This window comes from Stenella coeruleoalba (assembly GCF_951394435.1).
Source record: "Stenella coeruleoalba genome assembly, chromosome: 14".
Classification (NCBI taxonomy): domain Eukaryota; kingdom Metazoa; phylum Chordata; class Mammalia; order Artiodactyla; family Delphinidae; genus Stenella; species Stenella coeruleoalba.
In genome coordinates, this window is record NC_137160.1 from 33,375,225 (window position 1) to 33,396,533 (window position 21,309).

The window sequence follows — 21,309 nt, forward strand, 5'->3', positions numbered from 1 at the left end:
TTTTTTCCTTTGGGGAAAAGATTGGTAATAGGGTCATCCAATGGGAACTATATAGATAGTTACAAACAGGTGCAGAGTTATCTGAAGAGAGGATAGGTCCTTTCCCTGCATTTCCAGAGGCCAGACAGAACCAAAGAATGCCTGTCAGAGGAAGATTGATATTGATATAGAATCAGCAAGCTCATTTGATAATTAGATCTGGTCTAAAATGGAACTGGCATGTGAGGATCACCCAGCTCCCTGCCACTAGGAGTGCTAAACGGAGCCCAGACCTCTATGCCCCTTCCAGCTCTAAGACTGTGGTAAGTAATTTTGTATTCTCTCTCCAGCTCCACAATTCAGCTTTCAATGGGTGGCAATCACTCCTTTTAGTCATCATTTATTTCTTTTAGCTTATGGTTGAAACTGAGAGAGTGGAAACTCTAGGAGCCTCAATTCCTAGACAGATTTTGTATAACGTGGTTTAAGAAAATCAATACACTAACGTGTGTTCTCAGTAGAGCAAATGCACAAGGAAAGCACCACCAACCCAGCGTTTGTTAAATGAATTGGTAGTGTGTTTCTGGTAGTGTTTGTGTCAGTAGTTAAGGAAATTATACAGGGTAAGACATTTCAAACACTGCAAATGGGCTAACACCTGAGGCTGCATCTAAGTAATATCAGCTGTTAAAGAAAAATGAAAGTAGTTAGTCAGGCAATCCCAAGCATCTTGAAATTTGGTATTAATTTTTTTTTAAAAAATCAGTATTTTATTCTGTTGTCTCAACTTGAATTTAGGTTTCAATTAGTTTACAAACACTGAATTATTATAGGCAATCTAGAACTTAATTCCAAAAGATTTGGCCACAAGGAAACAAAATCCTGAAGGAAGATTCTAAAGTGACATTTTTTTCTTATCATTGCTGAGGCAAAATTCTTTTTATTAATACTATTGGCTTTTGGTTATTTCTGAAATAAATTTAACCAACTTAGACTTAAAAGATTAAAAAAATGTGGTCATTTATTGCTTAAATTAATGCACCACTCTTCCCAGATTCCTTTCAACTCCATTTTCTGGGGAGTAGTCAAGGGTTTATTCAAAATCATGCAATGCCTAAAATAATCATTATTCCCTCTATTATAGGTGGTATTATATCCAGGGCCTGCTCACTTACAGGCATGTCTGTCAAAAGGACCATTTTTCAGGCTCACAGTTCCCAAGACTCTGTCACTTTCTTACTTACAGAGGCCCAAAATGGAAACTATTTTTCTTTTCATTATGAGCTGTCACTTTTTCATCTTGGCACTGCAGTGATAGACTTTCATTCGTCTTCTATATTACCTTTCCTGAAACCTCTGACACAGACTGACACAATGCAAAATGCAGGAGATCTTGGGCATACGTTGGCAATTTTGAGGGAAGGCAGCAGCTTGTCTCTCTCCGTTATTTTAAATATATATTGAAAACGCTGAGATCCCCGATGTGGTAGACTGGAAATGCTAATGTGCCATGCTGTTTTTACCCATACTTATAATGTCTGCTCCCTGGCCCCAAATCAAAGTGAAGAGCTGGCAGAGGGAGGAAGAGTTGCCAATGCTTTACCAGAGTGGAAGGCAAGAGTAGAAAGTTTGCTCTAAATCCATGAGAACATGAGACAGAAGAGGGAACAGGGTTATATTTTCTCAGTTCCTTCTGAGGTTACTGAAGAGACCACTGATTATGTGTGTATTGGGCTACTCCAAAGAAAAAATAAGTCCCTAGGCAAGTCCATTCCTTCTCACAACCCCAGATACTGAATAGGAAGGCAGTGACATCTCACTGTCCAACATCAGGGCCCAGCTGCACTTCTGGGTCTCTGTTCTCAATGGGATGGTTCCAGAAGTATTCCTCATAGTATGGGAGACCCAAGACAGAGAGGGATGGAAAGAATAAGAGAAAGACAGATCCCGCTTATTCCTACTGCCCTCAAACCATGCTGAATTTTTTTTTTTTTTTTTTTTTTTTTTTCTGTACGCGGGCCTCTCACTGTTGTGGCCTCTCCCGTTGTTGAGCACAGGCTCCGGACGCACAGGCTCAGCGGCCATGGCTCACGGGCCCAGCCACTCCGCGGCATGTGGGATCTTCCCGGACCGTGGCACGAACCCACGTCCCCTGCATCGGCAGGCGGACTCTCAACCACTGCGCCACCAGGGAAACCCCATGCTGAATTTTGATTCTGTATCTTATTCAGAAATATAAATATCCAACATATCAACAAATACTTGTCACGCTTGGATTCTGGAGGGTGTCAAATGAAAAACATCTCACATTCTTGATATTCACACGTCTAAGGGGACATGGGGCTGGCTATAAGTAAAATTGTGAAAAAGACAGTTTTGTATTCCTGTTACACTTCCAGTTGAGCCTAAATATTTACTGGATCAAAATGTTCATTGCTGAGCACATTTCTGTAGCGAAACAAGCTGGATAGGGACCCCTTGTCCATTGTCTCGGGAATGAGACAACGTCATCACAACCCAGTACTGGTGAAGTGGGTCTTATACCTGCTCTTTAATCCTACACTTTGTTTGGCCAAGACCCAGTTACATAAACCCTCATCTGGGAGTCTCACTTTACTTTCTCACTCAGATGTTTTGTTCTCTAAGTAGATTACAAACTATTTTTAATTAGGGGTTGGGTCTTATTTAACATTATATCCCCAGTGCTTGACACACTTCTTGCTTAATAAATGTCGGCTGATTGAATGAGTGAATAGTAAAAGATTCTGACCAGATTCATTGCTCATTTATGTCCAATTCTGACCTCAGCTATGAGCCATTAGAGGTGTCTTCTTTTCACCAGGTGAGTACTTTAAAACTTGGGCATGCCCTTTTCAGTTCTCCACAGCTCTCTTCCTGTGTTTAGTATTGGTATTATGTGTCTGACTCAACTGAGCTTGGAGTTTGGGATTCTTCCATTCCATCTTGGACTAACATTCTAACACCCCATCTTTCATAGTGTTTTTTTTAAATTAATTTTTATTGGAGTATAGTTGCTTTATAATGTCGTGTTAGTTTCTACTGTATAGCAAAGTGAATCAGCTATACGCATACATATATCTCCTCTTTTTTGATTTCCTTCCCATTTAGGTCACCACAGAGCATCAGCTATCTATTTTATACATAATATCAATAGTGTATATATGTCAATCCCAATCTCCCAATTCATCCCCCCACCCTTTTACCCCCTTTGTGTCCATACATTTGTTCTCTATGTCTGTGTTTCTATTTCTGCTTTGCAAATAAGATCATCTGTACCATTTTTCTAGATTCCACATATATGCATTAATAAACAATATTGTTTTTCTCTTTCTGACTTACTTCACTCTGTATGACAGTCTCTAGGCCCATCCACATCTCTACAAATGACCCAATTTTCTTCCTTTTTATGGCTGAGCAATATTCCATTGTATTTATGTACCACATCTTTTTTTATCCATTCCTCTGTTGATGGACATTTAAGTTGCTTCCATGTCCTGGCTATTGTAAATAGAGCTGCAATGAACATTGTGGTACATGACTCTTTTTGAATTATGGTTTTCTCACAGTATATGCCCAGAAATAGGATTGCTGGGTCATATGGTAGTTCTATTTTTAGTTCTCCATAGTGGCTGTGTCAATTTGCGTTCCCACCAACCATGCAGGAGGGTTCCCTTTTCCCTACACCCTCTCCAGCATTTATTGTTTGTAGATTTTTTAATGATGGCCATTCTGACCGTGTGAGGTGATACCTCATTGTAGTTTTTATTTGCATTTCTCTAGTAATTAGTGATGTTGAGCATATTTTCATGTTTGTTGGCCATTTTCATAGTGATTTTTGATCTCTCCTCATTACTTTTACTTTGGATACATTTGTTCTGAACCTGACAAAGACCAGTGACATTCTCCCACTAACATGAGCTCACAGTCAATGTAGGCCTGCCCTAAGTTAGCTGCCTCAACCTCACCTAGAGAAGCTACCCCACTCTGTGCCTGAATGGGCAACCATCCTCTGTGTGTTTCTAAACCCAATTCTTAGGGTTAAATCTTGGTGCATTATGAATGTGAAGATAGGAGAGATAATTAGTAGGGGAAGGAAAAATTGAGGAAAGCTGTTTTACCCGGAAAACTAAAGAACTGAAAATCTATTTTAACAGGTAAGAGAACTTAATGAGATGGCTGAATACCAAATATTATGTAAGAACTAAAAATTTTCATATATTTGATCAAGTATACATAACACCATCAAGTTAGAATATATAGTAGAAGAAAAAATGTATGATAGTAATTTTTAAAACAACTTTATTGAGGTATAAAGACATACAATAAACTGCACATATTTAAAGTGTATATAATTTGGTATGTTTGACATATATGTACATGCACAATCAAGACAATGAACATATCTATCACTCCCAAAGGTTTTACCATGAAAATATTTATATAGTCAACATACTATAAAAAAAATGGAATTCTACATAAACACATAAGATATTCATAAGGAAAAAGATAATCAAAATTCAATTTATACGATAGATGACAATGTGTATTATTTAATATATAAAGAGTTTCCACAGATCAATAAGAAGAAAAACAAGTAATCCAATAGAAAACATGGGAAAAGAGACCAATATACATGTTATAAAGAAAGAAATAGCTTTTTAACAAATATGGTCATCCTCACTGAAATAAGGGAAGTACAAAGTAAAGATATAATACTTCTCATTTTCCATCTAATAGATAAAAAACTAAAAAGAGAGTCCAGCATATTAACTATTGTGAAGGAAAAGCACCCCCATTCCATTATGGTTAGAATTAGGGCCTTTATGGAAGACATTTTGGGAGTAACATTTAATAAAAAAAGTCACATTCCATTTAAGCCAGAATGGAATTTCTTGGTGTTTATTCCACAGATATACTAGCACATGTGCTAAATGATATACAAGCAAGGATATTTTTGCAACATTGTTCTAATTACAAAATATTAAAACTTAATGCTCATTGGACTGTTTACATAAATGATGGTTCATCAGAAATGTAATTCCATGCAGCTATTAACATAGATATACATACATGGTACAGGGTTCAAAAAGTATGCAAGAATATACAGTATAAAAGAATTCTCTTTCCTTCCTACCCAAATCACAGTTGCAACTATTGCAACTGATTATATCAATTACTAAAAAAAATATATGTATAATGGAATATTATGAAACTCTTTAAAGGAATGACGTAGTTCTACATAAAATTATAAGAACAAATTTCAACGTAAAAAGGTAGTGAAAAATCAAGGTACAGAACACTGTAAATGGTATGCTATCATATCTATAAATGCATAGAAAATTTCTACACATGATGCTAGTAAGTCTAATCACACCCCAAGTTCACATAGGTACACATTGTCGAGACCACAGTTAGATTTCATCACCAATCAGAACCACTCTTCTTTATAGATCATACCCACTTAATGGTCTCTCGGTCTCTTCCTTGTTAAACCCTTCATTTAAATAAAACCTGTTCTTCATTGGCATGACTTCAACTTCCTCAATCCAACTCTATTTTTATAGCATATGACCCTCCAGTCTGGATGCTTGAACTTAGTTATAGTGACATTGCATTTCAATTAACGTCTTTCTGAACCACTGGCTTTTGATCTTGAGTATCAGAATCACTTGGAGGGCTTGTTGAACTGCAGATTGCTGGCCTCATCCCTAGAGTTTCTGATTCAGTATAAGTATCTGGTTGAGGCCTATGTGAATTTGTTAACAAGTTTCAGATGAAGCTAATGCAATTGGTTTGAAGATCATATTTTGGCAACCACTGGTCTTGAGCATTGAATAATTATAGAACCCATCTCATACCCAGTCTCAGTTTAAATTTGTGCTCTACATATATAACTATCTTTGTATCTTCAACCCACTAGAAGCCTCTTTATGACTATTGGCTTCATCCATATGGGAAAAATTGACATTTGGTAAAATTTCATGTCACGTAGAGCAGGCCTCTTTTCAAGGGGAAAGGAATAAATTCCCTTTGGGGCAATGTCTAAAATGCCCAAAGTCAGCATAGTACTAAATTTCCCAGATTCATCTCTTTGCTTAATGTTAGGGATGTACATTTGTGACATTTATCTTTCCTTTACAATTGAAAGAGACATTGGCAATTATCTAAGAAGCAGCCCACATTGGGTGGATATTTGGCAGCTCTGCTTTTTTCTGGGCATAGAAGGGGTCATTAGCATAGATGTGAACAGGGGAGAACTATGCCTTTATACATCTAAACCAAAAGCATTTTTCTCCTCTGCTGTCTTTTTTGCTCCTTATAACAGCACAGTTCAGGACGTGCCAGCAGCAGAGCAAAGGCTGCAGATACAGAATTTGGCTTACCACAATTCAACAAAAATGGCTTATGAACCAGAGGCAATGGAAGAATCTTCATGAGATTCCTTCTTTTGTGTCCCATCCTATTATTAATAACAGGTTTATTTTCAATCTGTCTTGCCCTGCCCCACACTGTTCTAGGGAGAGGATGAGCCAAAAACAAAACCTAATGAGAGGCTGAAAAATAGAGAGATGGTGATGGGAGTGATAGAGTTGAAGCTGGTGTGTTGGCCGTGGAAGTGTGCTGTTCAGATCTCACCTTAACATGGGGCTCACCATTCAGGGGCAAGGAGGGCAGTTATCAGATGTCATTCAGCTGCAGCACCTTCAGGACCTGCTTCAGCTTTTGAACCAGGCCACACTCTTCCTGACTGGTATCAGGAAGGACTGAGTCCAGCAGGGGTCCCAGAGCCTCACTATTTTTTCCCAGTGAAGGACTTCTCTAATGGGCCATCATTTTTGCTCTGAGCTCCCCAGAGGGATAGTTGAGGATTTATCAGATCTTTATCATGATCTGAGGCTCTCCCTGCCCAATCCTACTTTCTTTACTCTTTTCCTTCAATGGTGTCAGTTCTGCACAGAGTCTAAGGCTTCCCCTGCCTAATCATCTTCTCTCCTCACATTTTTATCTTTCAAGGGAGTTAGTTTCTCAATATAATCATTTGTACTCCTAATTCCATCTAAGTATCCACTTCCCAGAAGACTCCATTGATACATCTGGAAATTAGGAACATATGTTTGTTCAAAGGAAGGAGATGTTGTTTCCCAATAATAGCTGAGAAATGGCAGAAAAGTGTGACATAAACCAGAGGGAAATTTCAAAGTACAGATGACAGTAACATTGACTACAACAGTTTCCTCTTCAAAGGCTGCCAGTGGCTCACCATCGTCCACAGGATGGATACAAGCCCTGTTAAGTCTTCTTTATTATCTCTTTCCATTTTTCTTTCTAAAATTTCTCTTCCACTTTCCTATATACAAACGAGCTGCACTACTGACTTTACTATGTAGACACAGACACAGAATTTTAGAATGGGAGAGATATAGTTCATATTGTGTCTTTCCTCATTTTATAGGTGAGAAAATGGATTTATAGAAAGCCAACTGGCCAAACTCTCCACCCTCTCAACACACACACACAAACACACACTCACATGCACACATACACACACTGTATTTTCAAGAATCTAAGACAGTGCCGTCCAATGGAAACTTCTATGATGATGAATGTGTTCTACATCTGCTCAGTCCAGTATGGTCACCACTAGTCACATGTGGCTATTGAGTAGTTGAAATGTGGTGAATGAATTAGCCATGTTTGACTAGTGTCTATGATACTGAACAGAGCAGATCTAAGATTCTGCGTATCTTCTTTCATTTATGTTGCTTATTCTGATTCTTTTTTCTCTTTCTAAATTCAACACCTTACAAAACTGTTCTTCTTAAGTCTAAGTAATTTTTCCTTAATGAGCTTTCCCTTGACTATTTTAGCTTACTGAGAAATTGATGTCCTATTTACTATTATCTTTGTTGGTATTTTTTATCATTCAACACGTGTTGAATGAGTACATACTGTGTTCAAAGCCTTATATGAGATGCTTAAGAAAAAAAAACCTCTTGTATTGTCTCTTACTTTTTAAAATCTACAATATAATTTTACTTATGACTCATAAATTGTTACTGAATTTTGTTTTGATTTGTAATATGTCTCATAGGTATTCACCTTTCTTACACTAGATTTTAAATCCCATGAAGATGGAGATTTTGTCTAATAACCACTTGATTTAAAAAAAGTAGGCATCTAATAACTATGTTAGTTGATCTGATAGATAAATTATGCCCATGGATACTAGTAACTGAACTTATTAACCAAGTAGTGAGGGAAGAGTGACTTCACAATGAATTTGACTTCACAAGAAATATATTATTGACCAACTTGTGGGCTTCAAGTTAAAATTCTATAGTAAAATTTAGAACATAATTTGCTAAATTGCATTCCAAAAGATCTGGGAAATATTGAAACACCTGACTCCTTAAAGTAGCTTATCACAGTTCCCTACCACTATTGAAGAGAAAGAATTCCATTTAATTTTTTATTTGCAATTTCTATCTATCTTAGAATTATTAAGAAAATACAATTTTCTTATTGACTGTATAGTGTTCTAGTCATGGTATCCCTAGTGGAAAGCAATGGATGGTTTCAATTCCATAAAATGTCTGGAATTTGTCTGGATTCCACAAAATTGGAGGGATCTACTTAACTTAGTTCTTGTGCATTGAATTTGTTCATATTTCTTTCTTTTTTCAAGTCTATGCTCAATTATTACAGTCTGATGAGTTTTAAGTGTTCAGCTCTATTTTTAAATTTAACACATGATTTGGCAGTTTGCACAGGGATTGACAGATGCTTTAAATATATCATTAGAAATCTATTGTTTTTTAAAAAAGAAATGGATTAATTTGCCTGCAGTAAAAATGTCCTTTCTGCAGCATCAAAAACAATTGGGAGATTGGGGGTAAGTGGCAATATAATTTATCTGTTCACTGACAGGAGTTAAATAGTCAGGATACTTTAAATAAAAGAGGTCTACATCTGCTCTTCTCATTTTCTGGCCTAGTAGAAGAGAATGAATTTTTAGAGAAGTCCCTGTTTGGTAGAAAACACTTTCTTTCCTTTACCATGTATTCTTCCTTTTGGACTACTTAAGTTTCACTTCTCTAGGAGTCTTTGTTTGTTTATTCACTTCATGCAAACTCTTCTTTCTCTGAATTCCTATGTTATATATGATCCTTTCTATACAGTCAGGTGCCACCTTTAATTTCCTTTTCTACCTCTCACTCTCTCTTCCTTCCTTCTTTCCTCCCTCTCTCCTTCCTTCCCTGACTACCTTCCTCCCTCCCTCTCTTCCTTCCTTCCTTCCTTCCTTCCTTCCTCTGTTGTGTCTGAAATCCCGGTTTAGATGGCATGCTCCCAAAGAAGCAGAAAAGCATGTATCTATTATCTGCCTAACATGGGATAAGTAGAGAAGAGGTACTTGAACATTTTGTATTGATTTACTGAATTGATTGTTCTTAGGAACCTCTCAAATCTCTCGAGCATTCTGTGCCTCACCCTGCCCATGTATATGCATCACTTTAATTAAAAACTCATACTCTTATGGTGTGCCTGCTCTTATATATACCTGACTCACAGGTAAGCAGCTGAAGGCAATTGCTTCCAGGTGTTTACCAGATGAAATCACTGCCTGTCAGTAAGCCAGTGACAGATCAAGATTAATTTCTCAGAAGTAATTAACTCTCAGGAATCTTGGTGATGTATTTTAGGAGAATAAATCTTTCCCTTCACTCTCTCCTGTAATAATGTTTGTCCATGCATAAACACACAAACACAAACCCACACCTTTTCAGGGCCTCTTTGTAACCATATTCATTTTTCAGTGTTACTGACTGAAGTAATACATATGCAAAGATTCACCAACAGAAACCAGATTATCTGTACTTTAAAACAATAAAAGCAAAAATAAATAAGTAAAACAAAGTAGTAAAAGTTACATGCAGCCCCTCATTAGGATGGATTTAGAGAACCCAATATTCTCATACAATAGATTTTTATCATATATTAGGATTTTGCATAGGCGAGCACATGTACTGTCCTCTCTCTAGAATGTCCAGTTTGAAGAAACCCCAGGACTAGAAAGAAAGGAAGGAACATCTACCCCTCCAGCTAAATCAGTTGAACCAGCCCCAGTGTCCAACCACTGACTCATAGGATAGCCTCAGATCCTGGGGTTTTAACCACACTTAGGTGACTAAAGTTAACTTATAGTAAGATAATAATATTAATAATGCTTTTCATTAGCTCAGTGCTTTGATGTAAAAATGTAAAAGATGTAAAAAAAAACTCAAAAATTGACCAAAAAAAAAAAAGTCAATGAACATTTTCCTTGGAAAACCCTTACTAATGCCTGCTATGTACACTGTATTGGCAGGTGAGGACCTGGGTGGCAAACATTTTATCTTCATAAATAAACCACTACAACAAATGAGACCACAACTTAGTTCATTGCATATTTCCACTATAAGTAACAAAGTTTTGCTATGTTTGGGTTTGTGGTGAGAAACTCTCTATATCTTCAGGGATTCAGAAATCAGTCTTTGACTGTGATGTTCAAGCATTATCATGAATCAGAATCACCTGGGAGAATCCTTGAACCACAGAGTGCTGGGTCACACCCTTGGAGTCTCTGATTCCCTAAGTCTGGGATGGGGCCTGAGGATTTTCATTTCCAGCAAGGTACCCCAGATGATGCTAAAGCTTCTGGTTCAGGGACTCCACTTTGAGAACAATATGGACTAAAATTTATCTGTGATTATCGCTCCCATGACAGAAGTTATGAAACATCCATAAATATTCATTGATCACTTACTATTTCCAAAGTAGAAGGAGTACAGCAAGTTTTCTGTTTTCAACGGCCTCATAATCTCATTGAGAAAACACATTTTTTTTAAATGTGAAATTTTTAAAGAAATCAGAAGTTAAATTGCATGGCATGCGTCCTCTTGCTGTAAATGAGAACATGGAATTCTTGGAGGCCAGGAATCAGAGTGGAGACAAGCCAGGAATTCATCAGGTCTGCACAATGGACAGATCACATATGACCTGAGGAATGTTAGACACAATGAATGTTAATGCTCAGAAGTAGTGGCCAAGGAGTACAGCAAACTGCCTGTGTACAAACTCTCTGTAGAAAACAAGGGCAAATTTCCTTTGTAACTTCAGGAGAATCTAGGAGAAAAAAAAAACAGTGACAGGAAAATTCAGTGAACTTTTGGAAAATGGATAGTTATAGCTTCCTTGACAAACATTGTTTATCTTGCTTGAAAGCAAAGTTTCATTGTCCAAAGATAAAACTTTTTAATCATAATATTAGAATATTAACAATGTTAACGTAATTAATATTTTAAATGACTTTTTCAAAGTCACTGCTCCTAAGAGAAGCACCTTAGTAAATGAAGACCAACTGGGCATTCTCCTCACTGCCCTTCAAGACTGCTGAATGAATGAATGAGTGATTCTTCCCATGGATAAGGGCAAACACCTGCTGGTTCCAGCCTGTTCTTGCCTACGGTTAGGTAGGGAATATATGTGAGCATGGAGGTCAGCAGGATTACACACAGAAGGCTAGCCTGTTGTTTCATCCTTCAACTGTAACAGGCAAGCAACATTCTTACAGAAAATATTAATAAAAATTGAAAAGTGCTGGGTGGTTATTTTTTTTCCAGAATATTAGAACTAAAAGAGACCTTAGGGATGAGCTAGGCTAATAGGTTTCTCTTGCAAGTTAGGTAAATAAAATTCTAAGGAAGTGAATGACTTGTCAAAGGTGACACAACTCATTCATGATCTGAGTTCGGTTCATGTCTAGCCCGGTCCTATTCTCACCACTGCCTTGAGTCTTGAAATCAACTCCAGTGCAAACTTTCTCCCAGTCATTGTGTGAATCTCATTCACTTACAATTTTAAAAAAGTGAGGATTTCTGTAGAGTTGAACAATTAACTGTTCTATTTACATAGTTATACTAACTATAATTCTTTCAAACATATTCTTGAAGAGTCCAACTGAGAAAGGCACTGTTAGTAGGCTGGTTTTGAAGCTGGGCACTTATTCACAAGGCTCAAATCATAAATTCATGCTGAAAGCTCTCGTACTTATTACCTGGCATGTTCAAACAGAAAAGCATTCTGGGTCGCCGAGGCTCCCTGTATGTTTATAGCTCTAGCTACAGCAGAGAGGGTCCTTGTAAATGTCATAGGAGATAATAATTGCAATGGAAAAGGAAGAAAATGTTTGGAGCCTATGAGAAAAGACCAAATCGTTCCCAATCACAGGACTGGAGAGGTCAGGAAAACATCCTCAGGGCAAGAGAGATGAAACTTCCCTATAGTCAAGAAATTAATGCTGACACCTAGTCAGCTAAGTAAAGTGCAGAGTGAAAAGAGCTGGCCCGGCGGTATTTTGGCTTATGGATAGAGCTGTGTGTATACAGTCCAAAGAGAAACAAGTGTAAAGATCATCTTGTCACTATAAGTAAAAATCAACCTGTTGCCCAAGGGACCCAGAGCTCCGTTACCGTATGGTCAATGCCAGCCAGACCTTCACTGTGTGTTATTGATAATACAGGAAGAAGGTCATTCTCGCTGTGGACTGGGAAGAGGTGGCTATGGCACTAATGTTCAATTACGTTAATGAACATGAAATTTGGCTCTGTGAGGGCATTTCTTCCCATGCTCTGAATTAGATTTTAGAGGGTAAAATAAAAGATAATAAAAATACTATCTTCAGAACCATTTTTCTTTGGCTATGGTTATAGGAATATGCATGACAGAAACATAAGTATTCTGGCTTATTAAGCAATCCATATGCATAAATCCAAGTGTTAAACACAAGGGTGAAATTCTGGAAGGACAGAAGGTCAGTTATCTCTGTCCTTTGGGGAGGTTACAATCTCAAATGGAAAAATTCAGAATGTGTTTACGCGAATTTGGTCTGCTTTTAGAAAGCTAGGGTGAAGAGCTGCCCAGCTGGGGTCTAAAGAGGGGAAAAGCTCTGAAAAGTATAAGCCTGGAACAGGCTATCAATGTCCTCTTTCAAGTGTCCTCAGAGTATTTTCCTCACTAAGTAAGCAACTCTGCCCCTTGGTGAGAGTTATTTCAAAACCTGTGTGATATCTCTGAGGTCCGGTGACAGTGCAGGGCTGGGGAGGGAAGAAAATAGAAAACAAACAGAACAAAGATTGAAGCCCAGTGACATGCTGGGATAGGAGCAAGAATACAACAGTAAACAAAACAGAACAAAACTGTGTGGCAGGCAGAACAATTGTTCTCACAGATGTCCATATATCTATTTTTTAAACAAATATTTATCTGTTAAGAGTCAATAGAGAAAAATAGTTAATCCCTAGAATATGTGGATACATAACAATATAATGTTACTACATTATACTGTATTACAAAATGGATCGTGTACTTTTTAGATGTGATTAAATTAAGGATCTTGTGATGAGATTATCCTGGATTATCTGGCAGACACACTGTGATCCCATGGATTCTTATAAGGGAAAGGGGGAAGCGGGAGAGTCAGAGAAGAAGATGTGATGACAGAAGCAGAGGTCAGATTGATGTGATTGGCCTCTTTGAAACTGGAAGAGGACTACCAGCCAAGGAACATGGACAGCCTCTAGAAGATGGAAAAGGTAAGTAACAAATTCTCCCCTAGAGCCTCCAGAAGAAGCACTAGAGGCTCTGCCTATATCTTGATTTTAGCCCAAAGAGACATCTGACCTTCTGAACTGTAAAATAATAAATTTGTAATGTTTAAGCCACTAAATTTGTGGTACTTGGTTAGAGAGGCAATAGCAAACTAATACACAAATGCCTATGGAAGGAATGTGTATGGCATCACTTTACCACCATTTCCTGTAATCTTATCTAAATTAATTCTAAAACTTTATGTTATTGCTTCCCTAAAAACTTGTTCTTCTCCAGTGGACCCAGAAACAGGAAGCAAGAGTAAAGGAAGGGTTGGCTCACTTATTCTTTTGACCTTATTAAAAGTTGACAAAGCATAATTCATCTCACTGATGAAGCAGCTACAGATGGGTGTGTCTGGAATTATACTGAGGTTATATTGATAACCTGGCTCTATGGTCTGAGGAACTGTGAGATAGACAACTTTTCAGCAACAGCTTAAACTGAAATACATTTCGATCACTGCTGTGCGCGCATGCACACACACACACACACACACGCACAGGTTCCTTGTGTACTACAGCACCTCATTTGAACTCCACCACCACTCAATCATATAGGTGCTCTTGTTGTCTCCATGTTAGACATGAAGAAATGGGATTAGAGCATTGGAATGCCTTAAACATGGCCTCTCAGCCACTAAGAGCTGGAGAGGGATTTGATTTGGTGTCAAAGTTCTTGCTCTCTTCCTTTACCACACTGCCTCAGGGGCTTCTAATTCCCAATAAGGTGGACCTGAATGGTTCATAATAAGCACTCAGTAAGTACTTCCAGACATGACTGGATTGATGCCCCTTTTCAGAAACCTTAAGGTCATGGCTTCCTAGAAAGATATAAGGCATTTATATTATTTGGGAAGAGCAAAAAGGAACATCAAAGACAAAGATGACTTTTGGAACTTACATGTTCCAACTAAGATGTCTTTATAATTACAAAGAGCAGATAATTGTTTTCCCTTTCCCTGGCTTGTGCAGACCAACCTCAAATTACTCTACAGCCCACTTCTCCCCCTCCCCCAACCAATTGAAGAAGAATTTTATTATCCCAGTGTGAGGAAACATTCTGATTCTGCACACAGAAGAAGAGGCATTTTCACACATCCCAAGGGCTCCCTAGGACTAGTTCTACCTTCCTTTCCACACAGGCTTCTTGCAGATTCTTCCATGTCTCTCATAGCTGCACGGTGCCAGGCAGGAATGCCACACACCACGGCCATCGTAATGGATGGTCAGCTCTTAATAACTGCTGCCTGGTAGTAGCACCTGGGAGCTATTTTTGCATATCTTGTAGGATTCAATGACAAAGCAAAACAAAACAACAACAGGCTACATTCTCCTGATGATAGCAGGAAGCAGACCCGAACCAACAGTTCCTGTATTGTCATTGAGAATGTAACAACTAAGGCTGTGACTCAGTCCAGTGAGTTGTGTCTAATTTCATCTGTCATCTAATCATGAGAGAAAGAGTATAAAGTGCTGTTCTCCAGTGTACAAAGGTCTTCATTTATTTATTTAATAGATATTTATTTGCCGAGAAGCAATAGAGAACACTAGTTGAGACTTTGGCCTATGTCCTTGTTCTATTATCAAAAACTGTGTGACTTTGGTTAAGTTTTTAATTTAAATGTTACATCTTAGTTACTTCAACTATAGAATAGAGATAATAACGTCAAAAACCTTGTCAGGTTGAGGTGAGGAGTAAATGAGCTTCTACGTGTCAAGTGTTTAGAACAGAGTCAGGCATATCATAAGTGCTCAGTAAATGTAAGCCATAAACATCAGTTTTCACTGGGACTCCACTAAGTGCACGGGTCTCTGCTGGGCATTGAGGAGAAATAAATAAAGGAGACAAAAAATTTACACCTCAGTGCTTCTCATCTCCATACACAAATTCTTTGAAAAGCTCCCCAGTGTCCATTACATTTATTTTGAACCCCTGTAGCCCAGGCTTCATCTCCAGGACTCTTAAAACCTATGCTCTACTCAAATTAGACAAATGCACATGCTTGATAATACACCTCACTCTCTTATTTCTACAGCTCTGTAACATCCAATTTGCTTTAATGGAGATGTCTCTACAAGCTGCCCCTCTTAAAATCTGATCAGACTGGCCCATTTAAAAAATACCTCTTGCTAAAAGCATTTCTGGATGTCTCTCCTTTATAGTCTGCACCCTCAGAATGTATCCCTTTTTCAGACTCCTTTGACACTTTTTACTTGCCTTCTTGGGGTATATATCACTTTCTACTTGGAAGTACAGTTTTTGAGTCCTTCGTTTATCTCTGCCCCTGAGTTATAAGCTGCTTAGGGATTAGTCTGACTAATTCTTCTTTATAGCTCCCACAGCGTCTAATTCATGGCCCGGTACATCATAGGTGCTCAATAAATATCTAATGAATAAGTATTTGTTGAAATAATAAATGGTGAAAATATTTGTAATGCTAAACTCCCTCTCCATATGTGAGCACATTTGTGTAACCAACACTAAATGATGTGATGGATTTTTAGATATGGTTTATGCAAATCACACAAATGCACACATACACACCTCAATTGACAGACTGTATTTGAACAATGGTTACACACTGCTCGCATAACTACATTTTCATAAGATAGAAATAATGTTAATGTTTTCAAGCGTCTTCAGCTCTGAGCAGCCTCTTGGTGGCCTATAGCCGTTCAGATTGTCATGGTTATAACAACTGGAGAAAAGGAGATTTCTGCAGGTAAGGAGACCCCTCTGTGATTGAACCCCAGGTTATATGGATCTGTAACTCCTCCAGAGAGTAAGAATGAGGAAAAAATAATCCAGCTCTGAAAATCAGAAGTGTGAGCTGGGGAAACGAAAAGGATAAATCCATCCATGGTATAAATCAACAAATAAATTAAAAGAGAAGACTAGATGGACAGGGGCCAGTGAAGTTGGTAGTTTGTACTATTCCCCAGCTTATGTCAGTTGCCTTAATTAGTTTGTTTTGTTTATTCTTCGACAATCATCAAGGTGCCAGCTTCTCCTCCTTGGTGGAAATAATTTTAGAAGATGAAATCTGTCCCTAAGCCCTGCTTCTGACACAGTTAACATAGAGTAATCAGAAAATATTGCAGCTTTTTGTAGCAACTTGGAATATTACTCATGTCACTGTAATGTCTCCACTTAGCCAGGATGGCAATTCATTTTAATACTTTTGTCTGAAAAGAAAAATGATTTCGATTTTTCTGATCACACATGGGTTCAACTACGTATCAATTTATTTTTAAGTTCTATATTTGTATTCCTGATTTAAGTGCTAACATAAAATCAAAGAGAGAAAAAATATCCAAGCAAAAGAGCAAGTGGCAAATAGAGGCAGAAATAAAAAGTTCACAGTCTAAACAACTTATCTTTTAGAATTTGAGCAAACATTTGGATATTATAATGAATTATTAAATGTTAATAGTTGTAATATTGATTGTTTTATGAATACCCCCAAATTCTTTTATTCCCTTTTAATTGTTATTGTTGTTATTGGGTTTTTTTCATCTCTTTAGGATAGGATAGAAGCTTATGAATATGAAGTACAAGAAATCTGCAGGAAGGCAGCTCAGAACTGGAATTGTGAGTCGGTGAAGTTGACAGAGCCAGCGTCCTTCCAAGTCATGACTATACTTTCCAGAGAGACCAAAGGAGGACTACTCTAGTAGTGGACTCTCATTAGTCAATCAGTTTGCCCTCATGTTTGCAGATAATGATTTCACTCATTCCTCATTACTTTGTTGAATTGACCCTTTGATCATTATGAAATGTTCCTCTTTATTGCTGATGATACACTTGTCTGGATGTATACTTTGATATTAATATAAAAACACTTGCTTTCTTATGCTTGTTGTTTTCATAGTTTATCTTTTTTTTTATCCTTTTACTCTGAACCACTCTGGTCATTTCAAGTGCACATTTTCTATACAGTACATGCATGGTCATGCTTTGTTTATCCCAGTCTGAAATCCTTACATTTTAAATTGAGGGTTTAAGTTTTAAGACTTACTGACATATTTTATTAAATACTGGGTAAACAAAAAAGACACTTATACATCTACAGTACAAAGGATAAGAATACAAGTAATGCACAGGTTGGCCACCACCAGTTTAAAAATTAAAATATTGCAGTTAAATTTGAGACATCCTGTGTGCCCTGCCTTCCATCAATTTCCATCCCACCAACCCAGAACCACTAATCTGAATTGTGTTTATTCTCCCTTGTGCTTCTCTTTATAGTTTTATAGCAACTGTAGATATTACTAAACAATACATTGTTTAGTTTTCTATATTTTTGATTTTATAACTGTAATAATATTATTGTTTATACTTCTACAATTTGCTATTTTTACTCATATGTATGTTCTGAAGTTTCATACATGTTTTTGCATATATCTGTAGGCTTTTTTCATTTGTATTGCTATGTGGAAATCAATTTAATAACATTATTTTTCTACTGTACTATTGGGCATTTCTGTTGTAAGCAACAGAATCTAAGGATTTTTGCTTTTACAAGTCGTGTTACTATAAACATTCTTTTATAAAAAACATTTTTTGAGGTAAGATTGACATAAAATAAATATTTTATGCACATATTTAAAGCTTACAATTTGATATTTTCTGGTATATGCATACATCCATAAAATCATCACCACATTCAAGATTAGGAAAGTATTTATCACTCTCAAAAGTTTTCTTGTGCCCCTTGGCAGTCTTTTCCTTCTCCCCTTTCCTGTAACATTCCTATCACCAGGCAAGCTCTAGTCTGCTTTCTGTCACTATAGATTAGTTTGCATTTTCTAGAATTTTGTATAAATGGGATCTTTCTAGAATTTTTTATAAAATGGGATCATAAAGTACATACTAGTTTTTTGTCTATCTTCTTTCACTTTGCCTTATTATTTTGAGATTCATTCATGCTGTTGTGTGTATCAATAGTTCATTCCTTTTTTATTGCTGAGTAGTGTTCCATTAGTATAAGTCACAATTTGTTTATCCATTCACCTTTGATGGGCATTTATGTCATTTCCAGTTTTTGGTTATTACACATAAAACTACTATGAACACTTATATGCAAGTTTTTCTACGGACATGTGTGTTCATTTTTTATTGTGGTAAATACCTAGGAGTGAAATGGTGGGGTCATATAGAAGGTGTATGTTTAACTTCTTATGAAATTGCAAACTCTTTCCAAAGTGGTTTTATCATTTTATATTCTCCTCAGAAGTATTTTACAGTTGCTCTGAATTCTCAGCAAAACTTGCTATGTGAAATATTTCTAATTATAGACATTCTAATAGAGATGACATGATATCTCACTGTGGTTTGAATTTGTTTCCCTAATGACTAATGATGAGCATCTTTTCATGTGATTTTTTTTTTTTCTTGCCATGGATGTATCTTTGGTGAAATATTTATTGAAATCACTTGCCCTGCCTTTTTATTGGGTTGTTGTATTTCTTATTATTGAACTTTGACAGTTCTTTATAAATTATGGATTTAAATGTTTTGTTGGATATGTGATTTGCAGATATTCTCTCCCAGTTTGTAGCTTTTTTCATTTTCTTAATAGTGTCTTTCAAAGAGGAGAAGTTTTGAATTTTGATGAAGTCAAACCAATCCATTTCTTTTTTTTAGTGAATAGTACATTTGTGGTTGTAAGTAAAGAAATCATTGTTAAATCAAGGTCATACAGATTTTCTCTTATGTTTTCCTATGTTTTATAGTTTTAGATTTTACATTTAGGTCCAATATCATTTTCAGTTAATTTTTATGCATGGTGTGAGATTCCTTTTTAATTTTTAAAAATATTTTGCACATGGATATCCAATTGTTTCAATTTGTATTTAAGAAGATTCCTCTGAAGTGTCTTTGAGACTGTGTCAAGAATCTGTTAAGCATACATGTGAGAGTCTAATCCACTACACTCCAGGAATCATGGATTTGCTTTTTAGCTATACCTCTAAATGATTGATGGGGGTTACAATATGTTTCCTTAACTTGTCAGAGTATACTTAGAATTAATATTGTACCACCTCAAGGAAAATGTAGGAACCTTACAATAGTATTATTTCATTTATTCCCTCCCCACTCCATGCTTCATGCTATTATTGTCAAATATTTCACATCTACAAACATTTTAAACCTCACAGTGAAACACTACTACTTTTACTGTAAATAGTCAGTTAACTTTTAAAGAAATTCAGGAAAGAAAAAATGATAAAATTTTATATTTACCTACATATTTACCATTTCCGCTGTCATTCTATAAATCTGTGTTTCCATCTGATGTCATTTGCCTTCAAGATTAATAACTCTTTTGAATTTCTTGTTGTGCAGGTGTGCTGACAATATATTCTTTCAGCTTTTACATATCTGAAGATGTCTTCATTTCATCCTTATTTTTAATAGATATTTTCAGTGGATACAATTCTAGATGGACTCTTTTGTTTTTAAAGCTCTTTAAAGATGTCATTTCATTATCATCTGGGTTTCATTGTTTTGATAGTTATTTAAGCCATCATTTTGTATGTAGGCAATGTGCCTTTTTTTTGTCGGCTGCTTTTATGATTATTTTCAGTTTCCAGCCATTTGACTCTGATGTGCCTGGATGTGGTTCTCTTTATATTTATCCTGCATGGAATTCACACAGATTCCTAAGTCAGTAATTCAATGTTTTTCACCAATTTTGCCATAATTTCTTCAAATGTTTTCAGCTCTATTCTCTGTTTCTTTTTTCAGTGATTTCAGTCATATGCAAATTAGATTTCTTGACTCACAAGTTTCTGATACTCTTTTCATTTAATTAAAATATTTTTGTCTCTGATTTTTACGTTTTTAAAATTTTAATTTTTTTTTACTGAAGTATAGCTGATATAAAATGTTTGATTATTTCTATCGATCAATCAAGTTTTTTTTTTTTTTTTGCGGTACGCGGGTCTCTCACTGTTGTGGCCTTTCACATTGAGGAGCACAGGCTCCGGATGTGCAGGCTTAGTGCCATGGCTCATGGGCCCAGCGCATGTGGGATCTTCCTGGACCGGGGCACGAACTCGTGTCCCCTGCATCGGCAGGCGGACTCTCAACCACTGCACCACCAGGGAAGCCCTCAGTCAAGTTTTTTATTTCTTTCTTTTATAAATCTCCAATACACAGTTTAAAACTCTTCAGTGGCATTATCATTTCACAATTTGTATTTACCAGTTCCAGAATCATCATTTGTTTTATCTTCCATTCCCTATCTATTCCCAAGAGGTGACCATCTTTTCTTTTAATCTTTTGAACATGTTTATAATAGCTGTCTCTTCCCCCAGCTTTACTGAGGTATAATTGACACATAAAATTGTAAGATATTTAAAGTATGCAAGTGATGATTTGATATATGTATATACGTATTGTGAAAGGATTCCCTCCAAACAAGTTAATTAACACATTCATCACCTCACATATTTACTTTTTTTTTTTTTTTTTGGTGAGAATATTTACATTCTACTTTTTTAACAAATTTCAGTTATACAACACAGTGGTATCAACTACAGTCACCATGTTATACCTTAGAATCTGTTCATATATGAGACTTTTACTAATATAGCTGCTTTTAAACCCCTTGTC